Source organism: Pyxicephalus adspersus, chromosome 12 (assembly GCF_032062135.1).
Source record: "Pyxicephalus adspersus chromosome 12, UCB_Pads_2.0, whole genome shotgun sequence".
Taxonomy (NCBI): Eukaryota; Metazoa; Chordata; class Amphibia; order Anura; family Pyxicephalidae; genus Pyxicephalus; species Pyxicephalus adspersus.
In genome coordinates, this window is record NC_092869.1 from 3,934,360 (window position 1) to 3,949,853 (window position 15,494).

A 15,494-nucleotide genomic window follows, 5' to 3' on the forward strand; every position below is an offset into this window, starting at 1 on the left:
GGCCTGCTACAGATCGCTTTTGACCGCCATTGTTTAATTGAGTTCTCACTGACAAATTTTTCTATCACTTCCTGTCCTGATAGGAAATGAGGGTAAATTTCCCCATCAGGTATCAGGACAGCGGAACCATTTTGAGAATAAAGCACTAGATAAGAGGGCAATGCTAAAGAAGCCCAGCGAGAGCATTTGTTTTTTGTTTTAAAATTTTTAATGAATCATTCTTTGTAATCGAACATTTAAAGGAAGCCTCCTATTTTTATCACTGTGCACCCCTGGCCGGTCCCTATTGGCATTTACCCCACTTTAACCTGTCAGTGGCCGGCTGCCTTGGAGCTGATGGATTAGGCAGCAGTGAGCGGTGACAGCTTTTGCTGGGCTGTTGAGAAGCAGTTGGGAGCAGAAGGAGGAGCGGGGTGGGAGGGGGAGAAGTAGTCATTGGTGCTGTGGATTCGGGGAGTGATCCTGGGCTGTCTCTCTGCCTTACGAGCTCCTGGCATGCAGTAGTTTGTTTTTCCCTGCTTCCAGTTAAGAGCCAGAGAGCTTCTCTGTACCACCGCTACGGAATTACTCCAGGGAGCCCAGGAATCTGGGGCAAGGGGCCACCACCTCCAACCCTTTCCCCCAAACCCCCTTTTTTATTCCTTCTCTTTGAAACCCTTCTCCGTACCAGGAAACTAAAACCCAACTCATCACCACCTTGGAAAGAAAATAAGGTAAGCTCCATCCTTCTGTGTTTTACTCATTCTGCTGTTTTTGGAAATTTTTGGGCAGCTCCGGTTGTTGCCGAAGTGCGTCTTGTCATTCAGATTTGGCATTGTTTGGTGAAGTTTTTGTGCTGACCAAGAAAGGGTGAGCGGCGGGGGGTCCAGGGATGTTGGGGTGGTCATAAAGTCCGCTGTGGGTTTACTGACCACCCCCCGGCCTCCTCCTCCTACTCCACCGCCTTTCCCCTTTTCTCCATCAGCTGTCAATGACAATTCCCTGGATGCGGCGTTGGCTCCCGGTAGCGTCATGTTTGTTTGGGACCGCAAGCTAACCGACCAGCTACGCCAATTGACACAGGAGAACGCCCGGTCCTTTAAATCCTGGCCGGACACCTTGACGGCTTGGCCAACGGGGGTGGGACTGGCTCTCCAAAAAATCCGATGCCACCGCCGGCTGTCATTGAGTCGGGGTTCACGCGGTTAATACATTCTAAGCATTTCTACACAGATTCCCTTTTGCAAAGTCAGAGGAGTTACAGATAATCTGCTCAGTTATTTATTTTTTATTATTCTTTTTGTTTTCTCTTTTTTATCATTAATATTTCTATTTATTATTATGTTTTGTTTTGCTTTTCTGTATTATTTTGAATTGTTGCTGCTTCTTTGCTTTGTGTTGTTTTGGCTCAGTTGTTGTTTTCAATATTTTCTTTTTGTTATTATTTTTATCCTTGGCCCAAATCTGCCAAATGGAGTTATCACCGGGGCGGGTTAACCCTTCAATTTTGGACTATAGATATCTCCATTCTTTATTATTCCCCGGAGACGGGTTTCACACAGAGGGAGCGCTGCTTGACGGAGCGTGTATATGTGCCGGGTAGGGGGTTTTGGTGTGCCGATGCCTTGCCAATGTCTGCCCCCTTGGCACGGGGTAATAACTTATACACGGCACAAAGCTGAATCTGAGCGACATCTGTTTTTTTTTTTTGCACAGCACAAAGAGATCAATTTTTATCATATTAAGGTGGCTTGTTCCTCCGCTTAGCGGAATGAAGGCTCGTCTGTGTCTGCGCGTTCCTTTCCTTGGCTCTGTACATCCAACGATCGATCACCGGGTACGCTTTGCACCCAATGTTGGCTGTACATGGAGGCACTTAAAGGGATGCTTGGGACCGGGCCCAGATATTGGCACAGGGCAATGGTATACCTGGCAATGAAAATGTATTTATTATTTTGATAAAAACTTTAAATTGGACCTTCAAAGTGCCCACAGGGTTATAGTAATTAACCGATAGACTTATGCCCATTTGACCCATGGCCATAGTTGGCATTGGCCCCCATTCTCCGGGGTATCTCCAAATCCCAATGCCCATGGAATTTTTGTATAACTGGTCCTTGGATGAACAAATATCACTTGCATTGCTTGCTGAAAGTGATTCCTGGATTTCCCTGGCAAATATTTATTTCCCCGGCGACGTTGGTTGGGTAACTCTATAGAAATGGATAGTTAGATTTGCAAAACAAATCTTTAGCAGATTCACATGATTCTTGACCAGTTTTGTTTTGCAAAAAAACGACAGATGGGGCGAGTCAACCAACGCTTTGGATTGTTTTGCAGTTTGGATACAAGCTGTTTGGTCCTTATCTTTATTTTTCTGCTTGGTATTTGATTGATCCTAACCCACTTTGTGTATGAGGCCGATGTGATCTCCTTTGTAATATATTGGCTCAAAGGTGCTCCCTCTAGTGGCTGCTTGTGTATTAGCCAGAGAAGTCAGTACCAGTGCTGAACGATTGCTGTTAGAATTTAGAGAGAAATCTGTTCTTGGTGAATGTGCATGGACAGAGCTCCGAATGGTTTGCATTGGGAGAGCAGAGCTGAATCTTTATATGTAATGAGTATGTATGGCTGACCTCATGTACATATAATTATAAGCTATACATAGTAACTCATCTTTCCGTAGATTAACACGTGATTGTATCCATATGTACATTTCTAGGTATCTACAGACATGAGATAATGTTCATATAATAAATAGGCCGCCAGTAAATTTGTAGCGTGCACATGTATAGCGTGCAAAAAAATGATCAAATCCAGCCAGGCAAATCTTGGAATAAAAAATATAATCCGTGCCAATTTTATTTGATGCCGCTGGAGACGACGCACCCATGATCGCCTACATTGCGCACACGGGCAATGGACAGTGTCCCAAGCAAACTTGCCTTGGCATTAACGCGCCTTAGTGCCAATGTTTCCATACCACCCCAGGTGCTCTGTAGGCGCCATTAGGAAGCATTGTCACAGCAATCGGTGCCACCCTGAGGGCGCATCAACACCTTTGCATGCACCTGTTACGTACCTATGTTACGTACGCATTTGTAACGTCATTTTGAAGGCGTGTGCTGCATGTATTTAAAAGAAAATCCGTCTTTTGGTTCATGATGTCATTTCCCACCTTTTTTTGATAAGCTGTATAAAAGTTTTTTGTTTTTATGGAACGTGCATGCGGATGGAAAAAAGTGCCAATGCTGAAAAATGTGTTACGTTTCGCGTACTTTGCACAGGATTAATACAAAGAAACAAAATTTGCAACGCTTTTTCATTTGGCCAATTGTAAGGTGACGATGTAATGTTTAAATTACTCTGATTTGCCGATTCTGTTTAATGAAACTTCACATTGTTTCCATTGGCAGGAAACCATCTGGGCCAACAAAATACAAAAACAAATAAAATGCACAATGGTCAGATTTGGCTTTTGTCATGCACAATTCTGCACAAACCACAGTAATAACATCGGCAAAAGTGCAAGCGAATCCCAATCAACATTGATTGGTCCATCCATAAAACCAGAATATATAAAACAATACCCATACAATCCGGTACAATACAATACCAATACCAATAGAATCCGGTGTCTGATTTTTTTTTTGCTGTGACCGAACTGCAACCTTTTAAGCCATGGCTGCAGATTTGTGTTGCTGTGTACCAGGCTCGGTGATAATTCCAAGAATCGTATCCTAAATTAGATGAAAGGCTGAAATGAAAAGGCTCATTCACGGAATGTTTAAAGCAGATGTAACGCCTCCAAATCTCACGTAAGCTTGGTGTCATTTCAAACCTTCCATATCTGCAGCTTTCATTTTTCAAAATTAATAGGTTAGGCAAAAGCGGATCTGCATGCAATCCTAGTCTGTGGCCATGTATTGAATTTTGCTTAAAGAAATGAGCAATTCTATAAACTATAAGCGGTTTGGCCACACTCCGCACACAATCGCTTTGTATCGTGCTCGGTCAGTTTTTGGGTGGCTGTGTATGGATGGAGAAAAGCAAAAAAGTGACCATTTTTGGATACGACTCATTAAGCGGTGTAGGGATGAGGTAGCAAAGTTTTACTTAGTATCCTAATCAAAGATTGTTTCCTTTTCATCCATATAAGATGTCATTGGTGCATTTGGGTTTTTTTTTCTTTTTGGCGGCTCTGATGTCGCAGGGCAATGCTGAGGAAGGAGCGTGTCACCCAGATTTCAGTTTACCCAGCTGTGGCCTGGGCACTGATAAAAACTCCAGATCTTCTGAGAGTGCAGGCACTGAGTCGTATAACAGCTGGCTGCTTTGAAGAAAAACATTGCCTGGCTGAGCCACTTATTTTCCTAGTATTGTTTGAGCTGTCAGAGGCCGAGGGGCCGGTATTGGGGATTCCTGGATAGTACTGCACTCCTGACAGGCAATACTTGTAAACTTGAGCCTCTGCTACACAGAGCAAACTTCAGGGGTTGTGCTGAGTTCACATCTTCCAATTGTGCTTCTTATTTTGTAGCTGTTCCCCCTTCTGGATCCAAAATACTTGTTCCTCCACCCCCCATATGGCACAACTGTTCTTCTGCTTTTAAATCCCCTAATTCCTCTCTCTTTTACAACTGTACCACTTGGGTCTTTCCATTCCCCCCATCTGTTCATGTTCTGGATCCAAATCCCTTCACTCCATTTTCCACCACAACTTTCCCTCTTCTGCACCCAAATCCCTCCGTTCCCCCTATCTCCTCATCTGTACAACGCTCTCTCATCTGGACCCAAAGCCCTCCGTCTCTCTCTCCACCACATCTGTCCTTCTTCTGGATCCTAAATACCTCACTCCTCCTTTCTTCTCACAACTCTACCACTTCTATCTTTCTATTTGACCCATCTGTCCCTATTCTGGATCCAAATTCCTCCACTCCATTTTCCACCATATCTGTCCCTCTTCTGCACCCAAATCCCTCTGTTACGCTTATCTCCTCATCTGTACAACTCTCCCTCGTCTGGACCAAAATCCTTCCACTCTTTTTCCATGCAATTGTCCCACCTCTGTTCCCAAATCCTCCATCTCTCTCTCTCTATCACTACAGTCCCTCTTCTGCACCCAAATCCCTCCGTTCCCCCTATCTCCTCATATGTACAACTCTGCCTCGTCTAGACCCAAATCCCTCTATCTCTCTCTCCACCACAACTGTCCTTCTTCTGGATCCTAAATACCTCACTACTCCTTTCTTCCCACAACTTTACCACTTCTATTTTTCCATTTGAACCATCTGTCCCTATTCTAGTACCTCCACTCCATTTTCCACCATAACTGTCCCTCTTCAGGACCTAAATCCCTCTGTAACCCCCATCCCATATGTACAACTGTCCCTTTTCTGGATTTAAATGTCTTTCCCCTTCTATCCACCATGACTGTCCTTCTAGACCCATATCTCTCATCCACAACTTTCCCTCTCCTGGACTCAAATCCCTCCGTCTTTCCTTTCACCACTGTCCTTCTTCTGGATCTAAAGTACTTCACTCCATCTTCCTTCTACAACTGTTCCACTTCTAGACCCAAATCCCTCTATCTTTTAGTTCTCCCTATCTGTCACTTCTTGTGAAATTAAATCCCTCGGCACGCCCCAAACTTCTCCATCCCTCCCTTCTCCATAACTATACACTTTCTGTACCCAAATCCCTTCTTAACTCTCTCCTACACAACATATCCTTCTTCTGTACCCAAATCCCCTCCATCCACCACAATAGTCCTACTATTGGACCTAAATACCTCTATTATACTTCCTTTCTGGACTCAGGTCCCTCCATATCTTTCTTCTCCACAAATGACCCTCTTATGGATCCAAAGCTCTCAATTCTTCTCTTAACAGTCCACCTTTTGGAAGCAAAGCCCTCAATCACTCTCCGCTCCACAACTTCCCCTCTTCTGGATCCAAAGCGCTCCATTCCTCTTTTTTCCACAACTGTCCTTTTTTGGATCCAAATACTATTGTCCCCTCTTCCATCTCTCCTCTGGATCTAAAGTTCCCCATCCCTCTCTCCTGCACAATTCTACCTCTTCCGAACCCAAATACCTTCCTACATCTCCCCTCCATAACAAATCCCTCTTCTGTCCCCTACATCCACTACGACAATCCCTCTTCTGGAACCAGATCACTCCATATCTCTGTTCTCCACAATTGACTCTCTTCTGGATCCAAAGCTCTCCATCCCTCTCTCCTCCAAAACTGTCCTTTTTTTTATCCAAATACTATTGTCCCCTCTTCCATCCCTCACTCTTCCTCTCCTGCATCACTCTACCTATTCTGAACCCAAATACTTTCCTACATCTCCCCTCCACAACACATCCCTCTTCTGTGCCAAAATCCCCTCCATCCACCACAACAGTCCTTCTTCTGGCCCTAAATCCCCCTATCCCTCTCTTCTCCACAACTGCCCCTTTCCAAACCCAAGTCCCTTCTTATCGTTCTCCTGCACAATTCTCCCTCCTCAACACCCAAACCCCCTGTCCTTTTCGTCTCCACAATTTTGCCCTTTGCCACGAAAATCCTTCCATTCCTCTTTGCACCACAACTGTCCATCTTCTGGACCCAAACTTCCTCGTCTCCCTCCTCCACAAATACACCCATTGGTACCCAAATCCCTTTGCCCCTCTCAGTTCCACAAATGAACCTTTTATATCTCCAGATTACAGGGTTAGTTTTTTATCCTCAAACACCCATCCAAAAAACATTATGTTCCCATGAAGGCCATTTCAATCTCTTGAAAACTCCAATGGCTTCCACCTGGAATTCCCCCAACTCCCCCCAACTGTTCGGGTGTCTGAGCCTTGTTGCTGAGATCTCTGTACTACAACTAAAGAAACCTAGTTGGATGAGGGTTGTTTCCTTGAAGTGGCCATGGAAGAATGATGAAGCTGGGTCTAGCAAGGAGTCCTCACTGCTGGAGGCCTGTAGGTCAATTAGCCCCAGGCTGACTCCCAATGTAGCAAGAAGCAAAAGCCACATTTACAATGAGCAAACACAGCCGCCCCCATCCCCCCGTACATATAAATTAAAGAATAATTAAAATGAAGTGTTTAAATAATGCATAATGACTGATAAGTCTGCAGATCATTTCCATATGTATATCCAAACAAAACCCTTTTTATCAATTTACTGTTGGGAACACTGTGAAGCTTCTTTGTGCACGTTCCCATTGATTGTCTGCTCCCTGGGGTCTTTTTTAAAAGGAACAGGGAAGTGTCATCCAGCCATTTGTAAGCCTGCAGTGCATTTTCCTCTGGGAAGGAAAGCCAATAATCGCATTAAAGCAGGTTAGAGAGGGTTCAGCAAGGATGACGTAGTTCCCATTCCAAGCTCACGTAAGCGTCATCTGTATCCAAGAAACCCACGTTACACCGAGCCCCCCCCGATCATATAAAACAAACCACAAACCTTTCCTACTGGCATACCTGTGTGTGCCACTATCGGGTACACAGCAGAATGGCACAAAGAGCAAATTGCAAAGTGTCAAAGTAGCCAGGTGGAATATTTCTGATGCCCCTTGTATTGTAAATGCCAATGACCCCAATTTACCAAAGTGCAGCAGCAGCACATAAGGCATCCTCAAGTGCACTTAGGCTTGTATTGACATGGTATCATTTTTCAGAACAGCTCCAATCAGTGACTTTGCCGAGAATAAGAGGATATCATCAGTCGGCTGCATTAGTCTTCACTGTACATTGCAGCAAATTGTGCCGGATGGGGAGGGATGAGTATTTTGGAGAGGCTGTAGCAGTGGCTGATCTAGGACTGGCATTTGTGAACACAGCCAAGGATGGCACTGGAACCAGGATTGGCATAGCTGTGTCACGTTTATGATGATGCCAGAACGAAGATAGGTCCATGTTCTGGAGAGAAGAGCAGATCAGGGTATTTGTGTGATCAATTTGGAATAGAAGCAAACCAGAGATGGGGCATTTTCCACGTCCAATTTAAAATTCCATGCCACATCCACCATAGCTGCCATGGAATGAGAATAGGTTCACCGTACTGGCAGCTGGCAATAAAGGTTGCTGGTTATCGAGAGATCTGAGAACCCTAACCTATGGAACAGAAATTCCAAGTAACGTCCCCTACATCCCAAAGCATTTTATTGGATTGGAACCATACAGAGCAACCAGAAAATACTTTTTATTTGAAAAGCCGAGCTGGCATTTTATGAACCATGGCACACCATGGCCCTGCATTTTACCCATTTTGGATTCAAGCGAGGGTTGGGGGGTCACAGCTGTATTAGATGAAGGCCAGGATAAAAATAAAAAGCATTTAATGGGTAGGTTGTGTCCCCTGAGTCATTTCAAACACAAAACGTTCACATTTGACCAGAGCCTATCTTTAATTCATGGTGCGTTTCGGCTTCTTTGGCACGCCAAGTGTCGTAGAATAAAAATGAGCCAAATTTTAATCTTGTCAGCCAGGATTAAGGACGACATAGCATTGATGTCTCAGTTGTTGTGTTTTTTTTTATTTTGCCTTGTTTTAGTGCAGAGGCCGCCATGAATTTTAAATGCACGCACGCGGAGCAGGGGAAGAAGCAAAATGCACAATTTGCATGCATTTGGTAGGAGTGTCGCAACAGTGAGCTGCTGGTGGCACGGCTTCTGAGCTGGGCTGCTGCCGAACGCCTGGCTCCCCGCTGACGCCTCCCTGCCTTTTGTTTCACATCAAATGCAGAGCCGATGGAAGTGTGACCATGTGCTGGTGATATGGCATTGTAACTGTGTAACTGGATCAACAAGGTTCATTTTTACACTGTGCAGGTGAACTGTACCTGGATCATGTGGTCATGGGCCTCAGGTGTCAGAGTGTCTCTGTTTTGAGACATTTAAATACCAGGATGCCATAGTTCTTGGATCTTGGAAGCCCATTATTCTTGGACCCTGGGTTTTTGGTGTGTCATTATTTTGGGACCCCCATCTGTTAGTATGTCATTGCTCGTGAACCCTGAGTGTCAGATTGCCATTGTTCACAGGCCTCGGGTGTCGATGTGTCATGATACTGGGACTCCCAAGTGTCATTGTGCCATTGTTCTTGGACCCCGAAGGTTGATGTGGAACTGTTCTGGGACCGCTAAATATCAGTATGCCCTTTCTCTGGATCTACATGTATCAATGTGTTCCTGTTCTTGGACCTCATATGTCAGTTTGCCATCATTCTTCCCTAAGTGTCAATGTGTCCATGTTTTGGCACCCCAAATGTCAGCGTGTCATTGTTCCATTGTTTCAGAACCTCCAAGTGTAAGTTTGGTATTGGTTTGGGACCATTAAGTGGCAGTCTTTGCGTGGGTCATTGTTTATAGACCCGTAATTGTTGGTTTGTCGTTCTTCTTGGGCACCAAGTGTGTGTCATTGTTCATGGACCCCTAATTGTTGGTTTGTGGTTCTTCTTGGGCCCCAAGTGTGTGTCATTGCTCATGGACCCCTAATTGTTAGTTTGTCATTCTTCTTGGGCCCCAAGTGTGTGTCATTGTTCTTGGACCCCTAATTGTTGGTTTGTCGTTCTTCTTCGACCCCCAGGTGTCAGTGTGTCATTGTTCTGGGTTCCCAAGTGTTTTAGGTCTTTGCCATTTTTGTCCTCCCCTTTTTTGTTCCAATTCCATCCCTCCATCTCCTTCCTCAAACCAAGAACACACAATATGACCAAAGGGACCTTCAAATGTGTATGTAAAGAAGATGCAAGGACGGATCTGACCGGCCTTTGTGGTTGATTAGAGACATGTAATATGTCAGCGTCATTCAAATTATACCTGAATGAAACTGAAAGTGGCAATTCATGAAGCGCCAACCATTTAATGAATTCGATAGCCGGGAACATATGGATGCCGACATGCTACATATGTATAATGCATTATATATAAAACACATTACGGAGGAGCTCTTTTACCCCGCGCACATGGCCATGTTCAGGATAAGATAGATTATAAAAGTCTATACGTCTCAGCAGCTGCACAATATGCCGACTTTTAAGAGCGGATGAATCATTGTATTGCAGGTATTGAGCAAACCGCTTGAAAAGGCCGCTCGGCGTTCCATATTAAGCGGGCATGAGCGAATCGACACATCTGCGGAGGGAGGGAAGGGGGGTTCTTAGGAAAAGGCTGACAGGTACAGTTAACCTGCGGAAGATGTTATCAGATTCCTATTGTTTTCCCGTCTCTGCCAGCCTCCAGTAATTTAACCATTGCTGGCGGGGCGGTAGGTTACTAGACTATCAGCGGTTTGGGTTTAAGGTTAATTATGATATCCGTTCCTCATCAAATCTTAACTCCTCCTTGGCCCTTGGTGGTTGTGGCTGGCAGGAAAGAGGAAATGGCGCTCCTACATTGTACAGTCATACTGAGAATTCCTGCAGGATGTGTAATTACATGGCTAATCTGATACTGGAACGACCTGGAGAGGCCTCAATAACGAGCAGCACTGTGGCTAATGTGCAGCTGCTAGCCATGGCCCAACCATTTTGTGCCCTGAAACAATGATTATAGACTTGGCTAGGGTTGTCCTACCGTCATCCAAGTGATTGACTATTTGTTATCCTTTCCAAAGGGAACTCAAGTGTCTGAGTTTCTCCCCTTCATTCTCTTAGATAGCCAAAAAGCACGAAAGGGAGAAGTTGACCGGATGGCAGAAGCAACCACTAATGAATTTTCTGGTAAATGGGCAAAAGCTTTGTTTTACTTTTTTCTATGTTTCATAAATTGACCCCAATAAAGACAAAAGGCCCAAAAAATGTCCCTTGTTTGACATAGTGGACGATTTCTTTTGACGCTGTTGGCGTTCTTGAAAGCATGTCTATGCAGATGGTCTTTCAGTTCACCACAATGAAAGACAAATGATATGGTGGCTACCAATGATCACATAGCTGAGGCCTGTCTACTCAACAAAAGCCTCAATGTTATAAATGGTCTTGCTTTTGTGAGAGCTATATTATGAATGATCCCCTATAAAGTTCCAATTCATCCATTGTTTAGTCTAGTCTCATGGGCAATACGATCTTATCAAGCTTTTTGAAGAAGTTTTTAGCAGACTTTAGAAGGCCGAAGCTGAAGGCCAGTCATATTCTAAAAATGAACTTTAGAATATAGCCTGCAGTCCCATTAAGATCAATATTTCATACTTCCGTAGATGAAGGATGCTTTAAAAGTTAGCTAAAAGCTTGATAAAAGCTTTATAAATGCTTACTGAATTTAATGTTTTTCAGATGACCATTTACAAGGTTTGGTTTGTGTGAGAGTTGCCTTTGATGTCATTTCTGAAAAGATTCTCTAAGGGTTTTTCAGATCTGTGTGAACAGATCTAAGAGTGGACCTTGGAGGTGGTGAAGTTCAGGGACCTCTTGACTGTTTTTTCTAAATTTTGAAGGAGAGGGAAGACATAAGGGTGGTAACATTTGGAACTCTCGGGTAGAGTTGGGAATCGTGGCTCTCTGTTGGACCCAAGAAATAAAAGAAGCCAGAACCTGGATCATCCCATGAGGTTGAGCCCAGAACCAAAATATCTATTTTGGATGGACTGATGGTGGGCAAACAGTTCACTATGGTTAATTATGGTTATCATTGTGGTGGGGGCTTATGGCCATAGCATACAAAGACATTTTAGTCAATTGTGCACTTCTATCCTTGTGGTACCAGTTTGTCAAGGACCAATTTGTGTTCCAGCTTGACTGAGCCCCTGTGTACAAAGCCAAATCCATAAAAACATGGTTTGACTATATTGGTGTGGAGGAGTATAGAATCCTACACAAAGGACAGACCTCAACCCTACTGGACACTTTTGGGATAAAATGGAAAGCCAGATGTGATTTGGGTCCTTTCCAGAACTACACAGCCTTGGAGAGCTTTAATAAATCAGGGCCAATGTCTTTTAGGCAAGAAATCACTAAACCCAATAGGCAGTACCAGCATCATTCAAGTGCCCAGTCCTTAGATATACATTTTTGTATTCAGAACCTTGCTGCCACATTGCATAGGCTGTTGCTTGGACCAACAGGGCCTCCAAAGAAGGTTACAAGGACCAACAAGCTGTTATTTTGGTAGTCCGGTTTTAAATCACTTCAGACCTTATGTCATGGTTTGGGGAAGGTCCTTTTTGGTTCCATCATGACTACACCCCTGTTTGGTGTGGAGAAACTTGAGTGTCCTATGCAGAGATTCGACCTTAGGCCTACTGAACACCTTTGAGATGAAATTGAAAGCCAGATGTGATTCAGGTCCTTTCCAGAACTACAGTATGTCTATAGGCTAGGAGATCACTACACCCAACAGGCAGTCCCGGCATCATTCGAGTGCACAGTCTTGGGGTACACATTTTGTTATTTAGAACCTTGCTGCCACATTGCATAGGCTGTTAATAGACCCATGAGGTCTACAAAGAAGGCATCATGGGCCAACAACCAATTCATGTTTTAAATTTCTGTGCACATCAGACTCTATGTCAAGGTTTTGAGAAGATCCTTTTTGCTTCAACCATGACTGCATCCCTGTTTGGCGTGGAGGAACTTGAGTGTCCTGCACAGAGATCTGATCTCAACCCCACTGATCTTGGACCTGGAATGCCAGTTGTGAGCCATCTAATATCAGTACCCGTTCCTATAAATGGGCACAACATCCGCACAAAATTGTGCACCACAACCAGAACCCTGGTGGGTAAATGATGAATTGGCAGCTATCTCTGAAGGCTGCTGGGTATGTAAGAAGTTCTCTGTATATATTTATGGGCATGAATCGAATCTCGAGACAGAAAGGCGTCTGTTTATGCAGCACGGTGAATGGGGTGCAGAGGGTAATAGCCAAAGCCGCCGGTGTCCTGATTAAGATTCTCCTTTGCAAGCAGAGAAGAAACCCGATTATCTGTGAGACTGAAACCTTAAGGGAGAAGATGGGGGGAGGCAGAAAGGTTAGACACATGCCTGCTTTCTGATAAGTGCTTCCCTCCAGCATTACATGGAGGCCGCTTTGTGTGACACCCGCGCCTGCAGATAAAATACTGTCATCGTCTCCCCGGTCATTGAAATGACATCTCTCTCATTTGCCAAAAAAGAAGTCATCACAGCAGTACTCTAATGGTATTCTTATCTCGCCTGAAGAGCTTGCAATAATGTTTTTGTAGGAACACATCTGGGCCTCATTAAAGAAAATGGTGCCCAGGGCCAAGGTGCACTGTGACAGATATTGACCAATTGGGAAAAAGCTTTCAGAAGCTTACAGCATGAAAGCTGCTTTCTGATTGATTGCTTGGTATTACTGCAGACTCCAGACATAGATGGGCAATTCCCATCAAACCAGCTATTTGTTTCCTTGTGGTTGTTTCCAGCTTGGAGGAGCTTTTAAAATTCATGTCCGAAAAGAGACCAGGTTAGCTAAGGTTGTACTTGTCCAAAAAATAGCTGCTTCCACTTCCTTGACTGGAATACTGAAACAAGATTAGTGATCATTGTTTACTAGTCCACTTTAAGAAGATTGCTGCTCATGCTAAGCATTTATGAGTAGTCCACTTTAAATAAGTTTTCACAACTAGAGTGTTCCCATTGAGCATTCTTGACTAGTCCACCATACCAAAATGAGAGCTTCCACTGAGCATTCATGACTAGCCAGCTTTAACAAAATGTCTGCTCCCACTGAACGTTCATGACAAGACCACTTTAAGAACATGAGTGCCTCCACTGAGGGTTCATGATGAGCCCACCTTGACAAGATTGTGCTCCAATTGAGAATTCACGACTTGTCCACCATAACAAGATAAATGTCCCCACTGAGCAGTCCATCTTGATAGTATGACTGCTTCCACAGAGAATTCATGACTAGCCAGCTTTAACAAGATGACTATTCCCACTGAACGTTCATGAATAGTCCACATTAAGAAGATAAGTGCTTCAACTGAGTGTTTATGACTTGACCACTTTAGGAAGTTGACTGTTCCCACTGAGCGTTCAAGACCAGTCCACCTTGACAAGATGAGTGCTCCCATTGAGCGTTCATGACTTGTCCACTTTAAGAAGATGACTGCTTCCAATATTTGTTGTTCACTATAATACCAGTGTTCTGCTAATCAGTGTTCATTACTAGTCCACCATAACAAGACGGGCACTCCAACTGAGAGGTCATGATTAGTCCACTTTAAGACGGTGACTGCTCCATCTGTACGTTCAAGATTTATTCACTTTAGGAAGATAAGTGCTCCTACTGAGTGTTCATGATTATTCCACCTTGACAAGATGAGTGCTCCAACTGTGTCTATAATTTGTCCACCATAACACAATGACTGCTCCCACTGAACAGTTTTGACTTGTCCACCATAACAAGATGAGTGTTTCCACTGGGCCTTGATGACTAGTCAACTTTAAGAAGATTTAAGAAGAGTGCTCTCACTAAGCGCCTGATTTAATAATGTTCTCCAGGAGTATTATGGGAGAACCTTGGTGATCCATCAAACTTGAAATAGATCTAGTCCAGTATTGAACATTTTTGCCAGCTAACAGCAAATGAAATACATTAGCAACAAATCCATTCAAGGTTTGATGGATCACCCAGAGTTTCCCATGATTGAATATCTTCTCCCATCTTGGAGAACCTAAATAAATCAGACCATGTCTTGTCTATCTTAGCAAGATGACTACTTCCAATGGTTGTTCTTGACTAGCCAGCTTTTACAAGATCATTGCTACCACAGATCCTTAATGACTAGTCTACTTTACCAAGATGACTCCTTTTACTGAGCATTCATGACTAGTCCACCTTGAGAAGATGACTGCTCCCACAGAAGGTTCATGACTAGTCCACTTTAACAATATGGCTGCCCCCACTGTCCCCTGTCCAGCCATTGCACATTAGTGTCTAGTTTACTTTATCATAATGGAGGCCATTTCTCTATTGTGACCGGCTTACTTTACTGCACTCCAAAACTCTCTCCACAATCATTTATTTACTAAACAACCCGGGTCTACCCTGAGAATATTTAGATGAAAACTGCTCAGAAAAGCTCTATATTTGGTCATAAAACTACAGCAACTTGGATACAGAACGGCGATATAAAAAATAATTGATTCTTTTGTTCTGAAAGAGGGAATTTCTAACCCAGCAGAACATGAGCACCCATGGGTACATTAACCAGATCCAAGCGCATGTTAAATGTGGGAAAACGTGTAAAACGGTGTACAGAGCTTCAGATCGTTATACATTTATAATAGGACGCTTTATTATTTTATTCTATAATACAATTATCTTTTATTCTAATATAATGCAGAATGAGGGGATGGAGCGAAAGATAGAGGGATAGCTGGATAGATGGTGATAGATTAAGGAAATAGATAGAATAATATTATTATTATAGCGCCAACATATTACGTAGTGCTGTACATTAAATAGTGATAGATCAGCCAGTCTTGCTGTATTAGGCGGTCTCTCTGTATTTTCAGCCCCCCAGCAGGCAGATAATGGTAGATGAGGTTTCATGGATC

General features: G+C 43.7%; 1 protein-coding gene across 2 annotated transcripts in view; it reads left to right on the forward strand.

Moving 5' to 3' along the window:
- Window positions 1-521: 521 nt before the first annotated feature.
- SEMA6C (semaphorin 6C) overlaps window positions 522-15,494 on the forward strand; it is a 130,960-nt gene continuing 115,987 nt past the window's right edge. For both annotated transcript variants that reach the window (XM_072428611.1, XM_072428613.1), the window contains exon 1: window positions 522-713. The gene's annotated coding sequence lies outside the window, so the exon portion shown is untranslated. The remainder of the gene's footprint in view (window positions 714-15,494) is intronic.